Below are 25,455 nucleotides of genomic sequence, written 5' to 3' on the forward strand. Positions count from 1 at the left end.
GCACGCATGCAAAACATGTCACAAAAGTTACATCTCTGAAGAGCCAGACACAAACCAACAGATTCTGCTGCAGCATTAAACACAAATTACACAGCACAAACCCTAAGCTTTCCCCTAGAGCTGGCACCTTGCTTTGCTTTTTTCCAAACATGCAAGCAACACTTGGATGTGTTTTGTGCACCCCTGTCATCCATTCTCCAGGAAAAAAACCCACACAAACTCAGGGGAGAAAGTGTTCACTTAATAAATGAATGACAGAGAGAAGGAACCTGGTGAGAAATGCTAGCGTCAGATATAGGAAAATGAGAAGCCAAAAGGGAAGTATTGTGCAAAGTGCTTTGGTTATCCAGGAGCAGCGAAGGAAAGTTGTGCAAGACCAAAAAGCAGGAAGAAACATGTAGTGTCCGTGCGTGCATGTATTGGGAGAGGAAACAGATGATCCTAAAAGACACACACACAAACTTTTGTCAAGAAGAGAGAGACTTGAACTCTTTTTTTTTTAACTTTTCATTTCCCCTTCCTACCATGAGTTTCTCTATATGTTTGGATCACTCAGACCAAAACCTATCTATGTACGTGACATTTTTCTCATAGATTCTGAACATACAACTTTCCCTAATGATAGGCAGAGATGCAGGTGTTTGCTGTCTGTAAAACCATTGCTTTTCCAATTAAACTGAATGTAGGTGCTCACCTCTGAAAATTTAACCTAGAAGCTTTCATTCTACGCCCCCCAGTAAAATGGATATAGTGAAGGGGCTCTTCAGGGCAGAGTGCAATAATGAGGAAAAAAAATAGTTGGATTTATCACATCCTTCTTCACTTTTTAATTAGGGGTAAAATGGAGGAAAGACACTGGAAGCAAAATCAATTTGCTGCTCTTGATTTGGCTTTTTGTTTAGTGAGAATTTGACTCTTAAGACCAAATTATCTCTGGGGAAATAATTTCACTTACTTCAAGGCAAGTTCTCCAATAGATAAGTTGCTTACCTTTCTTTCTTGGGTCTGTGTGCTTCCCCCCTTTGTTCTCTGAACCTGAAAATATCTTTAATTTCAGGGCATTTCTCCATCAGCCCTTCAAATGAGATCTTCAAAGTGAGGAGCATTTTCTCTATATGACTAAGCTTCTCTCCATACCTATAACAAGTTTTAAAGCAAATTAGAAATTACTTGAGCTGCAAAACACCAGGGAAAAGAGATTTTTGAATATGCAGCATTCTGATTAGAAGAAAGAGCAAGTGAGACATACTGACTGATTTGAAGTCTATTTGATAGGAAAAAAAATGACCTTTCGTCAGACCCGTAATTCATTAATACAGTTCTCCACCTCCCATCTAGAAGACAGTCACATTGCTGGATATATTGTGCATCAGCACAACTATTTAAGCACTCTTAACCCAAATCGTGATAGAAAAATTGCCGTTTATTTGTGCTTTTTTTTTCCTTTACTATTCCAGGGCTTTAACTTTATTTGGAACTTACATCAAAATAAATTTTGAGGATCCTGACTGTGGGTTTAGTTGAATCTAAGCTGTTTAGAATTTATGTTCTACTTCTTGTTTTTAGCCTTGGTATTTCTTTGCAAGATATCCCACTGGGAAGTAACCAGAAAACCATTTCCTTTTTTTTTTTTTTTTTTTTTGAGGATCTTAAAAGTCACATAAGAAAGATGAAATGACCATCAATAGTTCCCAGGGGGAAGACTGGAAATAGAGGAGATTCATGAGTAGTTCTTAATGCATCAGCTTCTCCCACACATTCAAAACCCACATGAAAATCAGAACCCACACAGTAAAAGCCCTTATGAGCTTGTGCACCACTTAAAAATTTAAACAGCCTTCTAATGGAAAAAGATAACCTATTAAAGGCAATGGTGCCCATCTACCAACATAATATTCATGCTGCTCAGACTGCCAGGGCTCTCTATTTTGCTATTAAAGCCCTTCCTGCTTTTTTCTTTTGTGCAGCACCAACTGAGACAAAAGCTTAACAAAGGTGTCATTTCCCAGGAGGGATCTCCGCTTCCTTGTTTGCCTGTACTGTGGGAACTGGGAGACACCTGGATGTAACTCCTAGGCAATAGAGGTGAAATGCTGACAGCATGGCAAGATTAACAGGAGTTGATCCACTGGCGTTACCTTTCATATCTCTGCAGTTGTTTGCAATTTGTGTTGCTAATCCAATTTTCTGCTTCCAACATGGGCATCTCTCCTTCATTTTTTTCCTCTGACTAGTATCACCTCAAGGCTAACCATGGACCAATCACTATCAAAAAACATCTGGAAGGACAAAATCCACATCTCTCTCTAACCTGAGAAATCCCCTGAAGGAATACTCCCACCCACACCAAGGGGATACACTGTTTACTAGAGAGCAGTTGCTCTAAGAGCAGCCCTCATCCTGGTGAAGAGAGACAGCAGGAACATTCATCTCACCTGAACGTTCAGATCACTATTTCTATGTAAACACATCCACCTTTCATTGCTGAGGTAGGACAAGAGTTCATATATGGGGAGTTACTATGGCTCAAGTCATGAGTGACTCCATCTCCGTGGAGAAGCAGCACAGGACAGCTGAGCCCATCCAACATTTTGCTGCCACTGTTGAAAGGGTAAAGTCCTACACTCCCTACATCACCTAGATGTGCTCTCTTGCTTACCTTCCACCAGCTCTAGTGCTTGCTGGGAGCCTCTGAGAATTGATACAACCCAGTAATCCAGCAGCAAATTATTACAGAAAAAGCAATTGAGTTTTCTGCCAGGATAGGGACAAATTGGTTCAGTAAAAAGTTTTCAAGCTGCAGAGTCAGCACGAGACTGCACAGCTGAGAGCAAGAGCAAGGGTAGGGAGGACAAGGAGGAAGAGGATCCCCACCCCTCAGCAGATTTAAGTTGTTTGTAAGACTCAGCCATAACATGCAACTTCACCTTTGGGATCATGCGAATGTTGTCTCCCGTCGCTATGAAAGCATCCAAGCAGAGTGGTGAGGAAGGAAAGGTAAAAATTCTTTAGCGTACACTCTGACAGAAAAAAATAAAAACTTGCGTGAATAGAGTTGTCCAAACATACATTTTTGTGGAAGAAAATTGCCGAACGAGTATTTCAGTAGAGAGGATTTTTTTTATTATTTATTTTATTTTAAATCTGTTTAACATTAATCGCAAACAAACATTTGGCACAAAAGATAGCCTTGTTAATGATTCAGTGCCTTGGTTCTTCCAGCAAAAGGAAGCACTGAAATTCAGCATTTACAGGCCGGATAACAAGCTGTTAAATAACAACTGGGAAAACTAACTTTTCTAGGGAAGAACAGAAAATGGAAAGGGAAGGGGAGAGAGAAAGGGAAGAGAAAGGAATAGATCATTATACATCACAAAAATAGATCACAAATTTCATTTTTTTTTTTTTAGTTCTTTGCAGGTTCTTTTTCAAGTAAAAGATGTGACTTTTTAAAAGCCTTTAACAGCAACACTTTGCACCTTTAATAAAGGCGTCCTGAAGGCATTAACTTCCATGTGGTCTGCAGCCTTTTCCCACGGAGACGACATGAAATGGCTGTTCTGGCAGCAACCACTGCTCTCACAGTCAAACATCTCCCCCCTGTAACCAGGCAGAGCTGGGTGCTTACCCAGGAGCAGTGCCACAGGGCTCCTCTTGTCAGCGTGACTGGTGAGGCATCAATGACCAACAGCTGCTACCACCACACCAATAAAGTCCGCAAAAGTCATCCTCAACCTGGGAAGAAGGCCTGTGAGGGTAGAAATTGCATTGTCCAGCAGTGCACACCCACTTGTACTTGGGAAAAAAATCAGCACAGTAACAGCTCAGAAACAGAGACGAGCAGCCCAAAAGTTTCTCTCTGCATATGTACTTCATGGATTTATATTGTTACATGATCTCCTCTTCTCATGGACCAAAGATGAGCTCAGCAATACCACACAAAGTGCCCACGGAGACCTGCAGGTATTTATTATTTACTTCCATCTCAGGAGGTCCATGCTAAAAGCATCCCGGGAAAGCGGGCTGTGTTCTATCCACCACATGACCCAGTTTCCAGCAGCTCTGTCAAGCGCTTCTGTCACCAGTGACAGGGCTGAATAACGTGCAGTGAAGTAGGTGATGAGTTACGTGAAACTAGCTTCCAGAGGAAATTAATTTCCACAGAGAGGCTCTGGCTACTTGAACTTTATTTTAAAAAGCTGTGGTTTATTGCAGTCTAAGTTAACGAAGAAAGGTAGCTGACAGACTGCTGCGCTATCTGTATTATCTCTCAGCCACCTTTCTTCCAGCAGCTGAACATCCACTGAAATGAGCTTCCATTTGCACTCAATTTTACTATTTCTCTTCCTACTGCCACATCTACTGCTCTACTATTGCCATAAGAAATAACCAAACCTACTATTTAAGATAAACTACTCCGTGGAACCTGCGTACAGTAAGTGCTGTGTTGACATTCAGGTACGTTACTGCTTCTAACAGCACTTACCTTAAACATCTCAGTTACAACACCTGTTGGCTCTCAACATGTTCAAAAGTATGACTTTCTACATTTCAAAGATGTGAAAAAAGTGGGAAAAACGCAAAAGAGTCTTTTACTGTGGAGTGGCTGCTGATAATCTTAGCACAGAAAGTCAGGCACACTTATGTCTGCTCAGGATCCTTTGCATGAATGTTGCTGGAAAACACACTTTGATGTGATCAGATGCTTCATAGTAGTTCCTCACCAAATGTAGTTGAACCAAAGACTTCACAAGATGGGATTTCCTTGTGGTATTTTCTATTGTTATTTTGGGGAAAAAAAAATAAAAATGAAAAACATTAAAAACTTGAAGGAGTTTTAGTTTACATGCCTTTGAGGCCCCATGTGCTTAGAAAGCATCAGGTAAAAGCATGTGCAAACTGTAAAAAGAATTTTAAAAAGCAATGTTCAAAAATACCAGAAACTGAGAGCTGTTTAGGCGTATGCCTTAGCCTCGACACAGTCACAGGCAAAAACAAAAGGGATCTCCCACCTACCTTTTAGCTGCCCCAGGAAATGTAGATACAAGATTAACAACTTCACAGTCTTTACCTATCTTTACTCTGCTGTCTCATAAAGCACTTCACATGTTTGGCTAGGTGCCATGAAAATGTCCCACGCACTTCATTAGCTGAAAAGCTTCTCAATAGCATAATAGCAGGGTTTCCTACAATAAAACCCAAACGTGCAGCAGTTTTCTTTAACATTTCTAGATCTTCTGATCGGTATTAAACTCAGCCATGTCTGATTCATTGGAGTGCATACCCAGCCTTCTCACCAGTACTTGCCAGCCATTAGCATTCAAAATTAATGACTCAGTTCCTCGGACTGCTTTAGAAATAGAACAGGTTTTTTTTAAACGATAATGAGTTCTGAGGAGATTTATTTGTCTTCAGATTTTTGACATTGATGAGCTTTCATTCCCAAACTCTTTTTTGTTGCCACCAACATCAGAATCTTACTTTTCAGAAACAGACATATGAAAGTCATATGAAATAACACAGCTCCAGAAGTCCATGCTATATAGTCAAAATAAATGCGTGAAGCTCAATAGCTTTATTTATTTGTTAACTTCACAAGCTTTGTAGACAATCTAAAGCAAAGTGTCAGGACCAGACATAGGTAGTGCCTGGTTTTTGGAGGGACAAGCAGCAGCAGGGCGAGAGGTCCCTGCCCTCAGGGGTAGGGAAAGCAGCAGGTAAGATCGGAACCACGACTTTTTGCACGAGCACCCCACCGAGGTGCAGAGGACAGAGCTGCATCTTTTGCAGCTATGGCATGAGGTTGGTTCCTAAATTTCAATTGCAATGAAACCAGAAGCAATAACCAAAAGCCTGTGAGGGACAAAATTTTGATTGTTGTTTTTGAGTCTAGGAAATGAAAATATGCACACAGACCTATCTCGATGTCCCACAAAACACACCAGATTGCACAGGTAGTAAAGCTCTACCACATAAAAACTAACTTCAGATCTTGGGAAACCTTAGGGTACTATTAGTCCAAGAATCTATTCACACCAAATAATTTATTCCTGCTCTAAGCCATTTTAGTTGTCAAAAAGCCAGAGAGTAGGGGACACCAAAACTTGCTTCATGCAATAAAAAGAGTTTACCTTTTCTATTCACCGTCTAACTAGAAACATGTGACCAGCGTTGGTCAAACTAGACTGTTTACTTCCAAGAAAAAGATCATCTTAGATTTTCATGGCAGCATAAATGGTCTCAGAAAAATGTGAGTGACAAAACCAAAGTAAAAACCTGAAAAAACACAGAGGAATAGAATCAAAATGTTTATGTCACCTCAGCCTTCAAAGCTTTTCCTTTCTTTCTGCAGGTACATCTCAATTCTCTCAGAATTTCACTACAATTGCCGTTATGCTGGGATCTATTCTGTGGGAGAACGGTGTCATGGCAAAGATGATTCCTAAGACTTTTACAGCTGGTGTGAGAAGAGATGCTATTCTCCAGGTCTAATGGGGACCAGGCTGTAGTCCTGCTGCCTGCTTTGTTCATCTACAGAACAGCAGTGGCAAGACAGCTCACAAGAGAACACAATTCCAGCTGGGCACTGTAACCAGGCGGGGTGTTAAGACAAAAATAATAAAATAGCAGCCCAAAGAAGAGGAGTGAATGAAAACCCTGCTGCTACCCTGGATAGATCAAGGGTCTTGTATGCCACAAGAAGGTGAAAGCCCACTGCGTACAGGCATGCGCATAGCCATCAGAAATAAACATACATACTAAAAATACATCTCCTGTTACAATTAAACCCAGCAAAAGTTCTTATGTGTGCATGCATCCGTGTGCTTGTTTGCATCATCTTACCCACATTTCTGTGCTGCGCATCAACTCTGGTCTGCACAGCAAGGGCAGGTCACACAGATAAAATCCCTGACATATTGCAGCTCCTTTTAAACGTCTGCATCCGCACAGGGACCATGACAGCTGTTGGACTGACAACCCCAAAGCAGCGCATTGCCGCAGCCCGGAGCAGCTGCAGCACAGTGGGCAGTGCCGCACATCCCCCTCGCACCAGCCGGATGCAAAGGGACCGCAGCGGGGGGGGGGAGTCGGAGTCAAAGTCAGTGCCTTTTTAGCTTATCTGCTGAAAGGTGCCAAGTGTGCAGCTATCAATTAATTTTATGCAGGGTCTCCCCCCTGGGCAGGGGCAGGAGCCATCACCTCGTGTCACCAGCCGGTAAGCAGGCACCATGAATTTGTAGCAACAGTCAAGAAGTGCAAAGGCAGATTCTGCTTTCTGCTGCACGGGTAGAGGAGAGCTCTGATCTGCAGAGCAGCCTCGGCCTGTCCCTCCCAGTCAAGCAGTTCAGAGCCTTGTCCGTGGAGACAAATGTTTCATTTGCATTTCCCTTTCCCAGGTTGGGTACTGGGAACGTATCAGTGACAATCACGCAGGCTGTACATCACACAGCACTTCCAAGATGTCTTTTTGTGTATTTCACAATAAAAACACTATGAAAATCCACAGTGGCACAGGTCATGCTCCAAGTCGCAGCGTTTGCAAAGTTAAGAGAAACATGCAAGGCTTGATACTGTATCTTCCAGGGCAGCTCTGACTGCGTGCTGGAAGCTTCCTCAGCACAGTAATTGGTAACAGTTGAGGTTGGGTTTGTTTTTTTTTTTATGAAGTGTTGAAACTGCAGTTTAAGTTAAACATGCCTGCTAGCAAAGATATAAGCCATTTTTGAAATTACAGTATATATTACAGAGCTAGAATATACAAGCATTATACCACTGCCTTTCTTTGAAAGGTGGGTAAAGGAAAGTGTCAGACTTCCTGATCTAGCAAGCCAGCTACATAGTGAAATCTTCATTTACCACGTACCAGTCTCCTACGGCTAACTTTGCCTCCCCTAGGCAAGACCTCATCCTCAAACACCTCCGTGTCTGAGCCTGGATCCATCCCCAAACCTCTCTTGCCCTGCCACAGCTCTTACCCGAGGTGCTGCCTGTCCCTCGAAAGCGGGCAGAGGAGCCACGCTTTGTTCTGTCACGCAGAAGAAAGCTCCTATGCTGTGCAGATCTGCACTTCGATAATTTGCAATCCCCAGGAAGCCCAGAAGCAGCTTCTTGCCCACCTCTGGGATGGATGCCATTAAAAATAGGCATGGACCATGCCCCATCTTTTCTTTGCAAATGCACAGGTTTGATTCTTTTTCATTTGCCTCCAACTCAGAAATCATCCCATCACTTTGAAAGTAAATGAAGAAACTGTGAAAGAGGACAAATATTATACATTCCCTAATATCACCTGTGAGCAGCTAGTTGGAAAGGAATCGGAGCAAGTGAGATCTCCTGGGTCCAGGAACCTGTGTCTGGAGAGCAAACCAAGAAAGCTGCTTCCTAAAGAGCCTTTTGTATGCAAGTTTGAAAGGATGGGGCTGAAAAAAAAAATCAACATAGGCAAAGAATTTTTTTTTTTTTTCCCCAGACTAGTCCTTCAGTTGTGGAGGAGTAAAGATACACTTTCAGAAGTACTGTTGTGACTTAATCTTCCTAAACACCATTTCACAGGAGGCCAAGCACCCTGCATTTTTAAGGAGATTTCATACACTCTTTATCTTAATATAATCTCCCACAAACATTTATGGGGAGAGCTTTATTTAATGCAGTCTGTGATCTATATAAACATCACCATGGTATTAGGCTAACCGAGCTCTGACCCGAACTGAAAGTCGTGTGGAAGCTTTATTTGGGATATTAAAGTAGCACAGTTCAATATATGATTTTATTTGCAGTAGACTGCTGGGAATTAGAGATTAGTCATATGGGGATTTTAACAGTTGTGTAGTTATGAGGGCTGACTCAATGATTTTCGTCTTGTAAAATGTCATCCAACTGTCTTGTTACTTCAAATTATAAGATTAAGAAGTTAAATACTTAAATCCCCAAAGAAAGGCTTGAATTTTGGGGTGGGAGGGCAGGAGGAAAAGCACAGAAGGAGAGAAGTAGAAAGGTATCTGCAAACACAGTTCCATGCTCTTCTCACAACTAACTAGAAAAATGGCACTAGTGCTTCCAAATTTAATTTTCTCTCCATGACCCTGTGTCAGATTCATTCAGTTTACAAGGCGATTTCGTATTATTAATTGTCAGCCTTGAAAACTCCACTTGGGATCCACAAATCAAGTTGTGTCTCTTTATGCCTCCTAAATCACCAGTAATGAAGATTCTGCCCTTTGTAATTTACCTGTCGGTGCTTTGGAGATCCAGGCCCAAATCCATCTTACTCACCCCTGCAGTGCCTGCATGTGCCAGCTCTCGATCTTCTCTGAAGCAGTGCTGTTGTTTCAACGTGGAGCAGACTAAGACAGACGTTTCCCAGGCTGCCTCACTTTTTTTTCTCCACTCTCTGCAAACAGCCTCTATATGTTGTACGCATATTGCTAGGATGCTCAGAGAATCTGTGAAAGATAGGTCTTAAAATACTGAAAAAGATGCACTAAGGGAAGGATCAGATATGATTACCCTGCTCTGCCCTGATCTATATGTTGACTATGTCAGTAGCAGAACAGGCAGAGGATGAAAACAGAAAAGGACGGAGACAACTTGACCACCATAAGAGTTTCAATATACCCTGCATTCACTAGGTTTTATTTCGTGTGCACGCAGGAGCCCAGGTTTCTCTGATATCCAAATCCTTGGCCTTTTGCTGCCAGTATCAATAACTACTATTTGTTATTAGCAGAGAGCACGTGTCCTATTAGAAGTCCATCCTTCTCCCCATTCTAGGCTTGGTATTGATTTCATTTACACAATCATACAGTCTATTTAACCTTGTACTTTTAGGAAAGTGATAGTGCTTTACATTAGGAAGTGTCACTTGCTAGATTCACATATGGCAATGCATGGTGAGTTGAAAAAGAAGCAATCAAGGGCTGTGTGTGGGAGTTCCTGATTTGTGCCTCAGAGTTACTGCCTCTCTGCCAGGTATAAAGGCAGAGACAGAACAAACTCTTCTAGCAAAAATAACACTATTTTTGACTGCTTGCACATAAGAAATCTGATCCCTGATCTTGGGTATGTCAGTCATGCTATCTTATTAGCCAACTCCAGACTCTGTATATTGACACCTGTATTTTACTGCCTGCAGTCCAGTTTCTGGTAATCGTTTTGCCCCAGAATGAGCACTCAGATGGACAGAAATTATCTGATCCTAGAACCTTCTTATTTACTCCCCCAAACATGAAACCAACTCCAAAATCTGATATATCAATCATAAGCTTAAAGTTTTTTTTCTTGTACCACTCCGGAGGATGGAAAAATGCCAACGGTCCATGATTTTCACTCTAGTCATTCATCAGATTCTTGGGATGGTGGAGCCAGGAAGAAGAAAATCACTGTGTAGCCATTAAACAAATGCCATGAAAAACTACAATCTGTTAAGAAAACTTAGCTATATAAGACTTCAACAAATACTCAACGTAGTCCATTCTCTACTGAACCAAGACTCTCCTTGCAAAAACACTTTCTTCTTAGCAAGTTGCTTGAAAGAGAACCTTATATAGGATGTTTAAGCAGTTGCAGAACTGAAGCCTCATACAGGTTCTTATGATCTCAGCTGTACCTCATTTTTTCCCCTGCCCTTATTTCCAATTTACAGGGGTCTAAAATAGCCACTATAATTGATTAAAGTTACATCAGGATTGCTTCGCTTAATCTCAGGAATTCCCTAAGCACCTGACTGTGGGATGCAGGGGAGGTATGTCACAGTAGGCATCAATCTCTGACACAGCATGGCAGTTTTCATTTTCTTACAATTTTTTCATACAGATACAGTTATGATGCTACTCTTCCTCTGGGAGACTGAGTGAGCAAATACACCTCAGCCAGTAGTGCTTTGTGTTTTTCTCTTCAAAGCTTTGGCTTAAGAACTTACACTGTGTAAAATGGTAGCTTTGCTGTCACAGGTAGAGACACCTTAGTACCTAGAAATAACCTAGTGGGTTACCCAGGGATGCCAGCAACCACCCCTAGAAGGACAAAGGATAACAATCTCTTATTCTTCCTCTAAGCAGTATAACCCATCCTTACCTTCGGTATTTCCACCTATTAAACTCCTTAATCATTGCTGAACTACCATCCACATAATTACCTTTATCCATGTCATCATTTTAACTGCTCTTAAACATTTGGTCTTGCCCACATGCTGTGGCAATGAGTTTCACTGCTTATCAATCACGTAAGAAGTGTTCTTCCTTGAAAACCTTTAAACCTGTTCCCTCGGTGAATTTCACCAGGTATTCTTGAATTTTGACAGCCCATAGCAGTTCCTTACTCACCTTCTCTATGCTGTTCACCACAGACCTCCATGGCACCCCTCAACTGTCTTCCCACAGTCACTTTTCCCCCCTCTAGACTGGAGAATGTGACATACTGTCATACTATAAAAGCTACAGCATCTATCATCGTTCTTGCCCTTTTCTGAGCATTTTCCAGTCCTACTGCATCCTATTTGAGATGGTGCGATCAGAACTGTGTAGATTTATATAGGGACATAATGATGTTAGATCTCCGTTCCTCTTCTGATCATGCCTAGCCTTCCATCACAAGGTCATGAGGGAACTGAAGCAATAGCTTTTATAATGCAAAGGCAGCACCTTCTGTGCCCCAGCTGAAACAGCTTTGGTTACAGGGGATCCAAGATCAGATGAATGAGAGGATGCCACCAATAAAAGCAAAAAAAAATAAAATGAAATGAAATGAGGCAGTCAGAATTTATTTTAAAAGAGGAGATAGTGAGATAATAAAAAAGAAAAATGCATGCAAGCTTTCCTAGCATAGTATTTTGGAGGGGTGAAAAAAATCATATTTTATTTTCAAGCTGTGGTTTGAAAAAAGTGTCACTGAGGAAACCATACCAGAAATTTAGGATATGTCTATGCTGCACAATGCTAATTTACCCAGCTGAGCTCTGTGCTAATGCAGCTATATTGCTTACAGTACTTACAGCTAACTAGTTTAGAGCTGTCTCTGAAATCTCTTCACCAAATTGCACTGTGCAATGGAGAAATACTTTTTTTAGTCTTCAGCACTGCAGGGCACCTTGAAAAGGCAGGTATCACACTACTGTCTCCTTTATGCCAGTAGACTAGTGGCTGTGGTACCCTTGCAGACATAGGGTGTTAAATACACCTTGCAGAAAGACCCCAGCCAGGACAACCTATGCAGCTTAAATGTGCTTAGATTAATATGCCTACAAGTTTCAACAGAAGTGCTCTCAGGCACAAAGTTAAATCCAGGCATATGGGTCTTCTGCAGCAGTAGGGCCTAAAATTGGTAAACACCACCCCCCCCCACGCAGTGAAAACTAGCTCTTCAACAGAGCCCATGCAAGATATTATGCTATTGGGGTGATGGTGCCAAATACAAGTGGGTGTTGTACCTTGGATACAGCACATACCGCACACTTGAATGCACCTTACGCTACACAGGCTCAAAACATAAGAGCTGGATTGAGTCTTGCACAGTCAAAAATGCAACTGGAACAGGGAGAACTTACTGTGTTAGCTCTGAGGTAGAGAGAAAGGTTATTTCTGCCCATGACTACAAAGCAACATCAGCTTGTGCACAGAGGGTTGGTGCTCACCAAGGGACAAGGTCTTCTTCCAGAGAGGAGTCCCACGCTGTCACAGCCTGGTTGCTGCTTTTACCTAAAGCCCTTAACCACAAGCAAGCCTACAGGGGCAGCCCCACCAGCCTTGTGCAGAGCCATCTGGTGTGTCCCCAAATCAACAAGGAATAAAAAACCTCAGGCTGCTGAGCCCGCTCCAAGAGCCTGCAATGACACTCAGCTCTGAGTAGTGCTTGGAGGGGACAGATTCAAATGTTTCAAGTAGCTCTTCACTGAAATAGGCACAGAATGATTGCACCTCCTGGACACCAGAGTAGCTATCCCCACAGTCTGGTCTGGGAAAAATGCAGTATTAAATTAACAGCTACCCATGACACGCACAACTGACATGGTGGCTGATGTATTTTTGGCCTGATTCCTGTCTGTCAGCTCCCTTTAGTGAATTTTCTCCTTAGCTAATTTTAACCAAATTTGAAAGGAGGGCTGGAGTCTCACAGATAATTATATTTTTATAAGTTTCAGGGATCTGGTAGCTGGAGAGAGAAGAAAGACCAAAATTAGTACTTTCCATTAAGGGAAAGCAGGCAAAACTCAGCCGCTATATATTCCAGCAAGCCTGAAAAAGCCAACAAACCCGTACACATTCAGCTGCAGACTAGCATGGCTGGTGTTTGCTCTTGCCAGAGCTGGTAGGTTTGCACTAGTGTATGCTTTAGGACACAACTCACAGGCATCCAGGTTTAAGTAGTCCTGCTATTCATAGAACGGGCTCGAAGGGATCTTGAAGGTCATCTAGTGCCAACCCCTCTGCCATGGGCAGGGACACCCTCCACTAGACCACGTTGCCCAAAGCCTCATCCAACCTGGCCTTCAACACTTCCAGGGATGGGGCATCCACAACCTCTCTGGGCAACCTGTGCCAGTGCCTCACCACCCTCACAGGGAAGACTTTCTTCCTAATATCTAATCTAAATCGACCCTCCTTCAGCTTAAGGTCATTAACCCTCGTCCTATCACTACTTGCCCTTGTAAACAGTCCCTCACCAGCTTTCCTGTAGGCCCCCTTCAGGTACTGGAAAGCCGCAATTAGATCTCCCTGGAGCCTTCTCTTCTCCAGGCTGAACAACCCCAACTCTCTCAGCCTGTCCTCATAGGAGAGGTGCTCCAGCCCTCTGATCATCTCTGTGCCCCTCCTCTGGACTCGCTCCAACAGCTCCATGTCCTTCTTATGTTGAGGGCCCCAGAGCTGAATGCAGTATTCCAGGTGGGGTCTCATGGGAGCAGAGGAGAATCACCTCCCTTGACCTGATGGTCACACTTCTTTTGATGCAGCCCAGGATACGGTTGGATTTCTGGGCTGCAAGCGCACACTGCTGGCTCATGTTGAGCTTATCAACCAGCACTCCCCATCAAGTCCTTCTCTTCAGGGCTGCTCTCAATCCATTCTCTGACCAGCCTGTATTTCTGCTTGGGATTGCCCTGACCCACGTGCAGGACCTTGCACTTAGCCTTGTTGAATTTCATGTAGTTCACACGGGCCCACCTCTCAAGCCTGTCAAGGTCCCTCTGGATGACATCCCTTCCCTCCCGTGCGTCAGTTGCACCACACAGCTTGGTGTCATCAGCAAACTTGCTGAGGGTGCACTCAATCCCACTGTCCATGTCACCAAAGATGTTAAACAGTGCTAGTCCCAATACCAGCCCCTGAGGGACACCACTCATCACTGGTCTCCACATGGACATCAAGCCGTTGACTGCAACTCTGAGTGCCACTATCCAGCCAATTCCTTATCCACTGAGTGGTCCATCCGTTAAATCAATGTCTCTCCAATTTAGAGACAAGAATGTCATGCAGGACAATGTCAAACGCTTTGCACAAGTCCAGGTAGGTGACATCAGTTGCTCTTGCCTTAACCACCAATGATGAAGCCTTATTATAAAAGGCCACCAAATTTGTTAGGCACAATTTGCCCTTAGTGAAGCCATGTTGGCTGACACTGATCACCTCTATATTTTCCATGTGCCTGAGCATAGTTTCCAGGAGGATCTGCTCCATGATCTTGCCAAGCACAGAAGTGAGACTGACTGGCCTGTAGTTCCCTGGGTCTTCCTTTTTTCCTTTCTTAAAAATGAGGGTTATGTTTCCCCTTTTCCAGTCAGTGGGAACTTTACCAGACTGCCATGACTTCTCAAATATGATGGATAACATCTTAGCAACTTCATCCACTGGTTCCCTCAGTACCCACGGATGCATCTCATCAAGTCCCATTGACTTGTGCACCTTCAGGTTCTTAGGTCTCAGACCTGATCTTCTGCTGCAGTGGGTGGTTCTTCCTTCTCCCAGTCCCTGCCTTTGCCTTCTGTGACTTGGGCAGTGTGGCTAAAGCCCTCGCGGTAAAGACTGAGGCAAAAAAAGTCATTGAGTGCCTTGGCCTTCCCCATGTTCCAGGTAACCTGGTTTCCCTGTTTCCTTCCAGAGAGGGCCCGTATTTTCCCTAGTCTTCCTTTTATCACTGACATACCTATCAAAGCTTTTCTTGTTGCCCTTGACATCCCTGGCCAGATTTAATTCTATCAGGGCTTTAGCTTTTCTGAGAACTGTATTCTCATATTTTCTATTATTTTGTTGAGGTATTGATAATAGCAGAGCATCCATTGAAATTAGGATGATTTGTGAAGGAGCGGTCAAAAATATCTATTTTATTATAGAAAAAAAGTAATGATTACATCTTAGCAATGATTTTTATTCTTCTTGAGCAGTCTGTTTTTCAACTTTTAATCCTACAGTTATTAGAAAGTGGGATTGGACAGTGAGTTTTGTAATTATTAGAAAAGGAATTCAAAGAATCTCAGGCCAATCTTCTGTTATGTGTCAAATTAAAAGAAATTGTGTTTTGCCTTTAAATTAAAAAGAAAAACAATTCTTGAGAAATAAAAATGTCATTGTTCAAGGAAGGGTAATAAAGTATGAATGCTTCTCCTTCAGCTGACTGTCTTTATAAATGAGCAAGAACACTGAAGTCAATAAATTGCCATTACCCAAGCTTCATAAATCCTCAGTGGTTAGATTTTACCACATAGTTTAAGTTACAAGACCTCAGAAGAGGCTAAGAAAGATTCAGTTAGTGTATTTATAGGCAGAGACAAGGTCTCCAAACTTTTTCAATTGTTACTTGCAGTGTCAACATGGAAAAAGTTGCTCATCATGAAAACTGCTGGTTCTATAACACAGCTCTCTGCATGTGAAACCATGAATAAAGGCCTGTGGTTACTCAGTAGAATGAGAGGTTTTACTTGTTCATTATCAAGTGCAACTTTGCTGGCAGATTATGTGTAAAAGGTAACAAAAAAAAAAGCAACACAAAATTAAGTTAGAAGTAGGGCCACCACAGCTACAAATAGCAAATATCCCTGAAACTTGGAGCACAAAGTAAAAAGTGGGAGAGTTGATCAAAACAGTAGGTAAAGTATGACCATGTATGCACTAAGTTGCACAAATCTTACAGGGAGCTATCCAAGAATCAGTGACCACAGATGGGTCCCTCCCGTAAGGATTTGGCCCCTACGTGGAACAACATGCAAAACCATAAAGGATATATAAAAGCAATGTTTGAAAGGGGAAAATCAGAAAAAATAAACAGAATGTCTAGTCTACACTACAAAATTAGATGATTGCTGAAAAGCCCTTTGTGCCTTATGGAAAACAAGTCTCTGCTTGTCTGCATTGTCCTGTGACTAGAGTGTGAGGGAAACATCTACATTTGAGTACAGCATCCCCAAAAAAGTCTGGGAGTCTAAATCTCATTAGCTATCAGTGAAATTTGGGCTTCTAGGTACCCCAACATCCTTAAATTTGGAGCCTGTGTCACTTCACACACTTCTGATGATTTTTACTCCTTCACTCCCTTATGAGTGAGGTAAACTCAGCCGGCTTGGGACTGTCTTACATGTTTATCTCCTTAAATGATCCCAAAATACAAAGAATAGCTCACCATCCATTTCTAGAAAAACAAAAAGAGAACCCTCTATGGCAATGGACAAATGAGAAAGCCACCATGACTGAGCTCAGAGCCAGACCAGAGAGGGACAGAGGCTGTAGGAAAGCTGTTAATTAAACATTGCTTCTACTATTAATAGGCTGATGGAAGGCATCACTATCAAAAGGAAACACGTGCATCAGTTCAAACAAGCTGTTTCTTGCACAAGGAAGCCATCTGAGTATGTCAGATTAAGATTATTATTATATATTGTCATGGGGAGTCCTTGAAAGCAACCTATGAACTTAACACCACACAGTATATGACAGCATTCAGGGCACAGTTTTTACTGTTCCCATGCCTTTGAACAGCACTTGGTGACCTTGAATATTCTGAGCAGGGATGCAGGAGGGCTGTATTAAGAAAGAATTATTAAATATTGATTTATTATTTTTCTGGCATTTGGTATCAAGATAAATGCCAGAAATTCATGTATCCTTTTGAAGCTGACCCAGAAAAGGTGCTTCATCAAGTTCAAGTCCACAGAAAAGGAGACAGGGACAAAGAAGCAAGAAACTTTTCCAGCTTAACAAAACACTAGCTAGTCTTTGTCACCATTCAGAACAGATACTGCAAAAAAAAGCTTCTGCAACTGGTATTAGCTCAGACACAGTTAACCACACTGCTGTTTTACACTCCCATCACAGATCCATTCACTCATGAAAACTCATGAAAGCAGCCCTAATACTGAGGCCGCAAAAAGTTTGGCAAAGGGGACTTTTGCCAGTGCTTATGCAGTGCTCAGGAGCTTTGCAGATCTGAAACCCGACAGTTGTCTGGCTTCCCACAGAGCGCAGGCCATAATCTTTCAACCTGGAATGCCTGGGTCAAACTCAGTAACTTCTGGCATCTTTCCGCTAAGCTGGCATACGCTGCAATGTTCCCAGCTCGCAGCAGCTTCTGCAAAGAAGTTTCAAAATTAACATATCTTTGCATGAGATCTCAAAACCAGAAATCCTCAACTTTCTTTACCAACTGCTAACAAGAAAGTTCTCTTCAGCAATTGTTTCTCTCAGTCACTCCAAATTAACAAAAACATCCCCACGTTGCCTCCAGAGTTCAACTCTGGATTTTAAGGCCAGTGTGACTTTGTCCAGAGCTGGATGAGTTCCAGGACTGAAGGCAAGGAGAGTGCCAGCACTTGTGATTGCATTGAAGCTCAGCTGCAACTTGAACTAGGATACAGCCTTTTGGCACCTCCAGTGTTACTGGATCCACTTTACAAAGGGAAAGCTGGAGGACATTTTAATGACTTATTCAAGCCGTAGTCAGGTTGCTTACAGTTCTCTGCTGACAATGCAACATAGTCCTTTGAACTTCAGCTTACAGACATTTTTCCAGAAAAAACCTCTTTGGAAGAGTCATATCTCAAAGAGGTTGTACAGTTTTTGTCCTGGGAGGTTTTAAGGACCCAACTGAGTAAAGTCCTGAGTAACCTGGTCTAACCTCACTGCCTATCCTACTTTGAGCAAGAGGTGGGACTACAGACTTCCCAAGATCAATTGCAACCTGAATTATCCTATGATCCTGTCAAAATGTGGAACACTTGTGGATAAAGAGTCTTCTGTAATTTTTCTCTCCTTTGGAATAGTAGAAGATTTTTTTCAAAACTTCAAGAAAAATTCCTATTTGCCCTGTGTCCCATTCAGATATGTTGGTATGGACTAAACAGCATTTGGTCAATCCAAATCATGGATCCTCATTTCAACCTCTTGAGACCCAAGAGAAGTTCTCTGTTTCATTTTAAATGTTGACATATTGGTTATTTGCAATCTGTTTAAGCCTGGTGGCCTGAAACTTTAGGGAACTAAAAAAGAGGAGAGAGTTCATCAATGACATCTGTTGGTGAAAAGAAAGAAGAACCCTCCCTCACAAGTCCCTTTAGTAAGACTTGCCAGAGGAAGAACCTTTCTGGGAGAATCTGTAGAGGAGCACAGGGAAATACCTGGAAAGCACTGGGCTGAAATAGGCCTAATTTTCATGTGTTTTCTACTGTTTCAGGCTCTTCATTAAAGCAGAAGATGTTTTCAGCTGGAGATGGGTCTAATAGCTATTTTCACATACAGGAAAATACAGGCAAAGACAATGTTCGTTGTGCATGGGTTGAGGAGTGGCAGCCTGCAAAGTTGTGGCAAACCTGCTTATGGTATGGAGAGTTCTGAGGGAGTTCTGTTTCTGAAAGGGAGCGCAAAGGTGGTTGCTTGGAATTCTTTCCGGTGCATTACAGAGGCACTACAGATTGTGTAAGACACTTGCTCAAACTCTTGCACAAAATCATGTAACCACAGAATAATTTAAGTACAAAAGGACATCTGGAGGTCATCCAGTCCAACTTCCAAAGTTGAATACCTCCAAAGATGAGATCCCACAGTGTTTCTGGGCAACTGCTTCCAGTGTTTGACTATCTTGCCTGTGAAGATTTTTTTCCTTGCAGCTAGCTGTAATTTCTCATGCTGCAACTTGTGTCTGTCGCCTCTTGTCCTTCCTCTGCTTCTCCTTGTATGTCATGTTCCAGCCCCCAATATGTCCTAGTAGACTCACTCCAACTTGCCAACATTCCACCTGTGCTAGGACTCAGATCTGGGCATAGTACACCAGACATGGCCTAACAACTGCCATGCAAAGGAAGATAACCACCTCCCTTGACCTGATAGATAAGATCCTGCTAACACAGCTCAGTCTGCAGTTGGTCTTCAGTATCACCAAACACAGGGCTACCAGAGATGGAAGTAGCCAAGCAGTTCTGCTTGGACTGGTAACAGGAAGAGAAACAGAGGGATTTTTTTTTTTCCCACCTCTCCATGTTTCTTTGGGGTTCTTACCAGCACCCCTACCTGCCCAAACACCACTGTGGAAATAGCAAAGAACAGTGGGACGGCTCAGACCAGTTTGCACTGAGGTCTGAAACACATTTGATGGTTCTCACAGTCCAGGCTTCCTTAAGAGATGGACAAGCAAAGACATCAGCTGGCAGATAGACTGACAGACCACGCAGCATCCATGTCTGGTGAGAAAATTGACTAACGGAGGACATAGGTGCAGCATCTACTTTTTAAGTAGAAAAGTCAAGTCTGCTGTATTTACCCTTTTGTGCAATATCTGAACCTAACTCATGGCTGAAGTACTGTAAAAATCACAGTGTGAAAAACTGGGAAATGTCAGCTACGCAGCTGAGAAAGCCTACCCTGAATCAACTCTGCCTTAAAATAGCAGTTTCTATTGTAATTGCCCTCCCTTCACCAAGTTTCTCTCGAATGGTTAGAAGTATTCTTTCTTCTCCTAGAGCATAATACAAGTTCAGTCATTTGCTCTCCACTTTGGAAACTAACCAAGTGTTATTAAAAATGACGATTTTTGTTCCTTCTTCAGTTACAGTTTCTGTCACTTGTATTTGTAGTAAGTCATGTTTTGTCCTATGACTAGTCCTGTTTATTTCTGGAATGACAGAAGTGGCATATTTTGGCCCATAATATCTGTGTGCATCAAAAAGAGTGGAAGAGAGACAGCAAGAAGGGATTAGAGTACCATGTATTCTCAGTAGCCACCCACATACGCCTGCACCCCCAGAGAAAAGAAGTCTCACTCTAAAACATAATTAATAACTTTTTGTAAAGATCTACAGGTTAATTGAGCTGTTTTGGAAGAACTAGCTACAGAATCAGTTCCATTCTGTCATTAAAATTAGTCAAATTAAAAATCCAATTATATTTCAAAAAATCTGCTAAGCCGCCCAATAAATACTACGATGGAGTCTGGGACACTTTCACATTTTTTCCAAACTGCCTGCTTTTATTGTATTTCATGAATATTGGCATCAAGTTCCCATACACCGAGCTTCCAGACAATATCTTCCTTTTACAAGCTGGCCTGCCCTTCAGCTGTTTTGAGTGAGCACTTTGTATCATAGGGTACCAGCCCTAAAAACAATGAAGACATTAGTCAAGTTTAAAAAGAAAAACACCCCACAAAAACCTTCTAAAACATACTTCAAAAAAGTAGAGATGAAGCACAGAGGGGTTTAAAGGAGTCAAAAAGGTTGATTTTCCCAGACATATTAGTGAAGCAGTATGTCGACTTCTACAGCAAATATTCCTTCTGTCTTTACTGGGTCCAGACCCTTTCTGGGGGGAGCTAGCCCCAGGAACCAAAGGACAGCTATGACATTGTACCTAGGGTAACCAGACCTCTCCTAGAGGTGTTTCCAGAAACTATGTCAAAACATGCAATAAGAGAAAACATACCATATATATACACACACAGAGGCAGACTTGAATAGCACAGTAGTGGACTGTCTGTGCTACAGAGACTTCACAGAATCTTAAAAACAAAAGAAAAATTACCCCAAAGTAAAAACTCCGCAGATCATTAAGATTAAAGCTTGTTCCAGGCAGTTTGGTGTTGAGGGCCAGTTCAGCTATCGTGGGTTCACAACAGAGTCCTTTGAACAGCAGTGACTGTACAGTGTCCCCAGCACAAAACTCCTGCTTGGTCCCAAAAAAGTTAGCAGACTGAAATGCAATGGTAAGTTCATGTCCGCCCAGTTTCCACATCCTGTCTCTGGTCTGCAAGAGTTTCAGACAAAGCAGGGCACCCAACCAGGTTTGCAGGACCTTACCTACAGTGCAGCGTGGGACAGCCTGTTGTATAAGTGCATGCTGTGCCAGACAAACTGCAATATTGAGCTGCATGAACTGTGCAACGTAGACCAAGCTGAGACGGAAAGTGAGAAGAACAGCCTATCTCATTTTCCACCATCAGAATAGTTGTGGAGCCTAGCTCCAAACTACCAACCTTTCTCCTCTGCATCTATCAATATGACCTCCTACTTCCCACACAGCTACCAAATTTGATATATTCACAGCTTCTCTCCTTTGCTCTAGCTCTGAAGCACTAGACCAGCCAGCAGTAAATGAAGAGCAGGTACATTTTGCAGCCCATCCCTGTGGTCTGAGCAGCAGAGAGTAGCTTTTGAGCATTCAGGGAAGCAAATGGCTTCCGGGTACGTGTGGCCTCCTTTCCCTCTCCTGTGTCTGGCATGGTTACAATAACCTTTGTTACCAGCAGACCCCCAGAGCTCAACTTCAGCACCAAGGGAGAGGGTTGAAGAAGCTTGGATGGTTACAGGACCTCTTTGATTGGATTATTTTCTCACTAGTGAAACACAGTGTGCCCTAATGCTCTCCATAACACTAGTTATCAGAGTGAGACATCATTCAGCATGAAAGCCGCGCAAGTCCAGAAAACCTAGGAGTGCAATGCAAACTGGTTTACAGTGGTATAAACAACACCGTACCAGGAGAACACCTTCCCACTGGCTTCTCCCCAGTGAGCAGGTGAGGCGGGAGGCACTGCCACCAACACAGCTGGGACTTTCTGCTGCCACTCCACCGCCATGGTACAGCAACATCCTCCCTCTCAGCTGGCAGCTGCTGGGTAAACTACCTTGATAGACCCCTACTGTCAACCTTGGTACTCTATCCCAGCCTCTGTTTTCTTTAGTTGGCTCGGCAATGAAACACCTAATGATGCTGGTGACTAAATCATCACTGGACTCCAAGACAAATGGCTTGGGTCTCCCTCTGCAGAACTATTGCTCCAGGCTCTTCGCAGTCTCAATCAGGCATTAACACTGGCATGCATTCCCCTGCACGCTATGCCCTGCTTCTATTAGGATGTTTCGCAGCAAGATAAATTGGTCTCACCACCTACTCTGCTGCAAGTACTCACTCTTCCTGGCACTTAAGAGGGAGTCTCTGAGTCCAGCAGAGCCTCCCTACTCAGAGGTGTGGCACTGCGGGAAGGAAAGCCAGCCTCAGTATTGCTCTTAGAGCGAACGGGAAGAGATGGCTGCTCTTGCTATTTCATCGAAAGAGTGCCTTCCCCGAGCACTGTTGATTCCAGGGATATTTAAGTAGAATCAAGGTAAGATAAATTGTATTAATACATATATGCATTCCTTCCCCTTCCACCAACTTTACGTCCTCAACGTCAGCAATTAGCACGTCTGACAAGAGATGCAGCAAGGAAACAATTTCAGGTTGAGTGCATCACATACTGACTCACTGCCATGAAGCTCTACGCTTCAACAGAATTCCTGGTGAATGACGATGAAATATTCATCAGCTCATATTTGTAAATGGCCCAGCAACATACTGAGTAAATGACCTCCGACGAAGTGCCTCGCATTAAAATGGAACAGCAGCCAGCTGAAGCGAGGGAGCTACAAACTACGCATGTTTTGTCAGCACAGACAAGCAGCAAACACAAACAGAAAGAAATCTAGTTGGACGCATCATCGTGACAGTGAGAAACAAATGAGGAGCCAGTCTGTTCACTTCAGAGGGATCCACTGGCGGTGCTACCTGTGGCAGGAGCGAGTGGGGCAACCTGGGCTAAATTTTACTCCCTGCCCTCTATCACAATCAGGAAAATGAACTGGGCAAGGCAGCAGGGTGAGCTGTTTTGTTGTCCTCACATGTTGACCCTGGTTGTTCACACCAATCATCCCCATTCCCTGCACCTACACTGCAAAGTATCACACTAGTCCTTAACTAAGGGGCTTGGTCCCTAAGATGGCAAACACAAACCTGCAACCCTCCAGAGCAAATGGTGAGCCTGGCCCTCCCAATAAATGGCCGGTGCTGGACAGGAAAATCCCCACAGTTTGTGTTTCTTGCCTTGCCTGTGTGTTTTGATGTGAGTCCCTGCAGAAAGGGAGTCAGGTTTGCAAGGGGGGCAGGCTGTGGGAATGGGGGGTGTCGCCAAGCACCGCGCTCTGTCTTGGGTGGTGTTACCCAGTGCTGATTTAGGGAGCAGAAGGGTGGATGTTCTGTCCTGCTTTCAGCTCTCATATTATTCAGAATGTGTGATTTCCAGGGAGGTTGCCAGCGCTGCACTGCGCCGCTTGTGATGGTTAATCCTCGTACAGGAAAGCTCCACAATGGAAATTGTGAGGAGAATGCAAAATAAATTAGGAAAACCTAGCAAGCGATCGTCAGCCTTCCTAAAATGCAGAGGCACCCAGGCCTGGCCTCCCTCAGACCTTTTCCAAGACACTTTCTTGAAACAGAGCTTAAAAACCCTATCTGTTGTTGCCCCGGGGCCTCACAGAAAGGTGAGCTCCTACCACCAGAGCCAGGTGGGTGATGCAGACCTTTTTTTATAATTTATTAATTAAATGCCTTGTGATAAGGCAGATCTACAAGCAGGTCCACAGCTCTGCAGGCTAGGAGGGCCCACCGCAGCCAGAACTTGAACAAACAGCACCATCAGGTGGCTCGCCTGGAAATAGGTGTGAGGAGCCACCCAGGACATCTCCAGCTGGACCTGGCCATCCCTCCGCTCTCCTCTTTCAACCCTCCATGCAGGGAGGGCCCACAGCCCCTCCTGGGAAAACCTGAGCCCAAAATTGTAAGAGAAAGCCTCAATGGCAGCAAGGCACATCCAGACAAAGCCTTAAGGAAAACTTCCAACGTGCTGCTTCCCCCCTACTATGCAAGTCTTATGTCTTGTCCTTTTCATTGCTGACAGCTATATGTATCTCAGCTTTAACTACATAGTTTAACTGACTTGTTAACAGGCTACCTGCTCTGGCATCCAGACTGCTGGTCTGAGCAGAGTACAAGTCTTGATTCCCTCCCTCAGCCTCTTCAAATTTTTGGAACGCTGGCAAATTGATGTTTTCACCTTGAAAACTATCCCCAGTGTACAAACTCCCTTCTGAGCCACTACTGGCATCCACACACACACCCCCTGCCGGCACAGGGAATAAGGAGGATACCTCTTTCAGCCTCAAGCAGGTGCTCTTTCACCGAAGACTGCCTTTGAAATAACTTGGCTCCTTCAGCATCTTTGCTACCTTCTTTTGCTGCTCATGTATTTGGTTAGCGCAAACTTGGGGCAGAGGCATTTCCCACTAACAAGCCAGAGCCCCTTCCACCCCCTCAGAGTGACGGAGCAGATGCAATCCCAACACACATACAGATAATAGATGAGGCTTGAGCTCCCGAACTCCAGACCTCAGGCACGTCACAACCTCTGCCCTCAGACTCCTGCCTGCCGTCCTTATCTATCCTCACAAAGACAGGAGAGCAGAAGATGAGACAATCTGAAGGAAAAGAAAAATACTGTTTCACCCACAGTGCTGCAGTGACTACAGCCATACCCACACTATTTGCATGACTACCAAGGGAAGGACCTAGGCCATCAGTCTCAGTTGCTTTTCTCATACCTAGATTTTAAAGGTGTTCTCCACTCCAGTGAATAATTAGATAGTTCTAATTAGACCTAATTCTAGCAGAACTTAGATCATCTAAATAGAAATTCAGATAAATAAGTATTTAGTTATTGATATATCTGTTTATACATACATATATTTACCTATAGAAGATATAATATTGTGTCTTACATTTATATAAGATCTAGAAATAAATACTCAAATAAACACATGTACAGTCACGTTCACAAATTTAAATGAAAACTATTCAAATGTGTGGTTACTCAGTTCCTTTAGAAAACACCGCAGCTCAGAGTTTCAGCCTTGAGTGCCCAGAGTTAGATCATACAGCAGCAACCCTGAAAATCAGGACCTTCCATATTTATTGTACGTGTTTATGCATAGAGAATGGTTGATTTACATATCTGATTTCAGGCCTCTAATTTTCAAAAATTTGCAGCCTGAACAGGAAGTCCTGTGTTTCCAGTTATACTGCCCCAAGGGGCACTTCCGTACAAAGCACATCATCCAGTCACCTTGAAGGGGTGTTAAAGCATTGCAAGTTGTTGACAGCCCATCTCAAGAATATT

At 43.2% G+C, this 25,455-nt stretch overlaps 1 long non-coding RNA gene across 1 annotated transcript in view; it reads right to left on the reverse strand.

The window, feature by feature from the left end:
• The window catches only part of LOC129202226 (uncharacterized), a 32,408-nt gene extending 27,637 nt beyond the window's left edge, over nt 1-4,771 (reverse strand). Inside the window, exons 1-3 of the long non-coding RNA XR_008575657.1 lie at nt 3,629-4,771; nt 2,928-3,020; nt 991-1,137 (exon numbers count right to left, since the gene is read on the reverse strand). This is a non-coding gene — a long non-coding RNA (uncharacterized LOC129202226). The remainder of the gene's footprint in view (nt 1-990; nt 1,138-2,927; nt 3,021-3,628) is intronic.
• Nucleotides 4,772-25,455: the final 20,684 nt, after the last annotated feature.

The sequence above is a fragment of the Grus americana genome, chromosome 2 (assembly GCF_028858705.1).
Source record: "Grus americana isolate bGruAme1 chromosome 2, bGruAme1.mat, whole genome shotgun sequence".
NCBI classification, from domain to species: Eukaryota; Metazoa; Chordata; class Aves; order Gruiformes; family Gruidae; genus Grus; species Grus americana.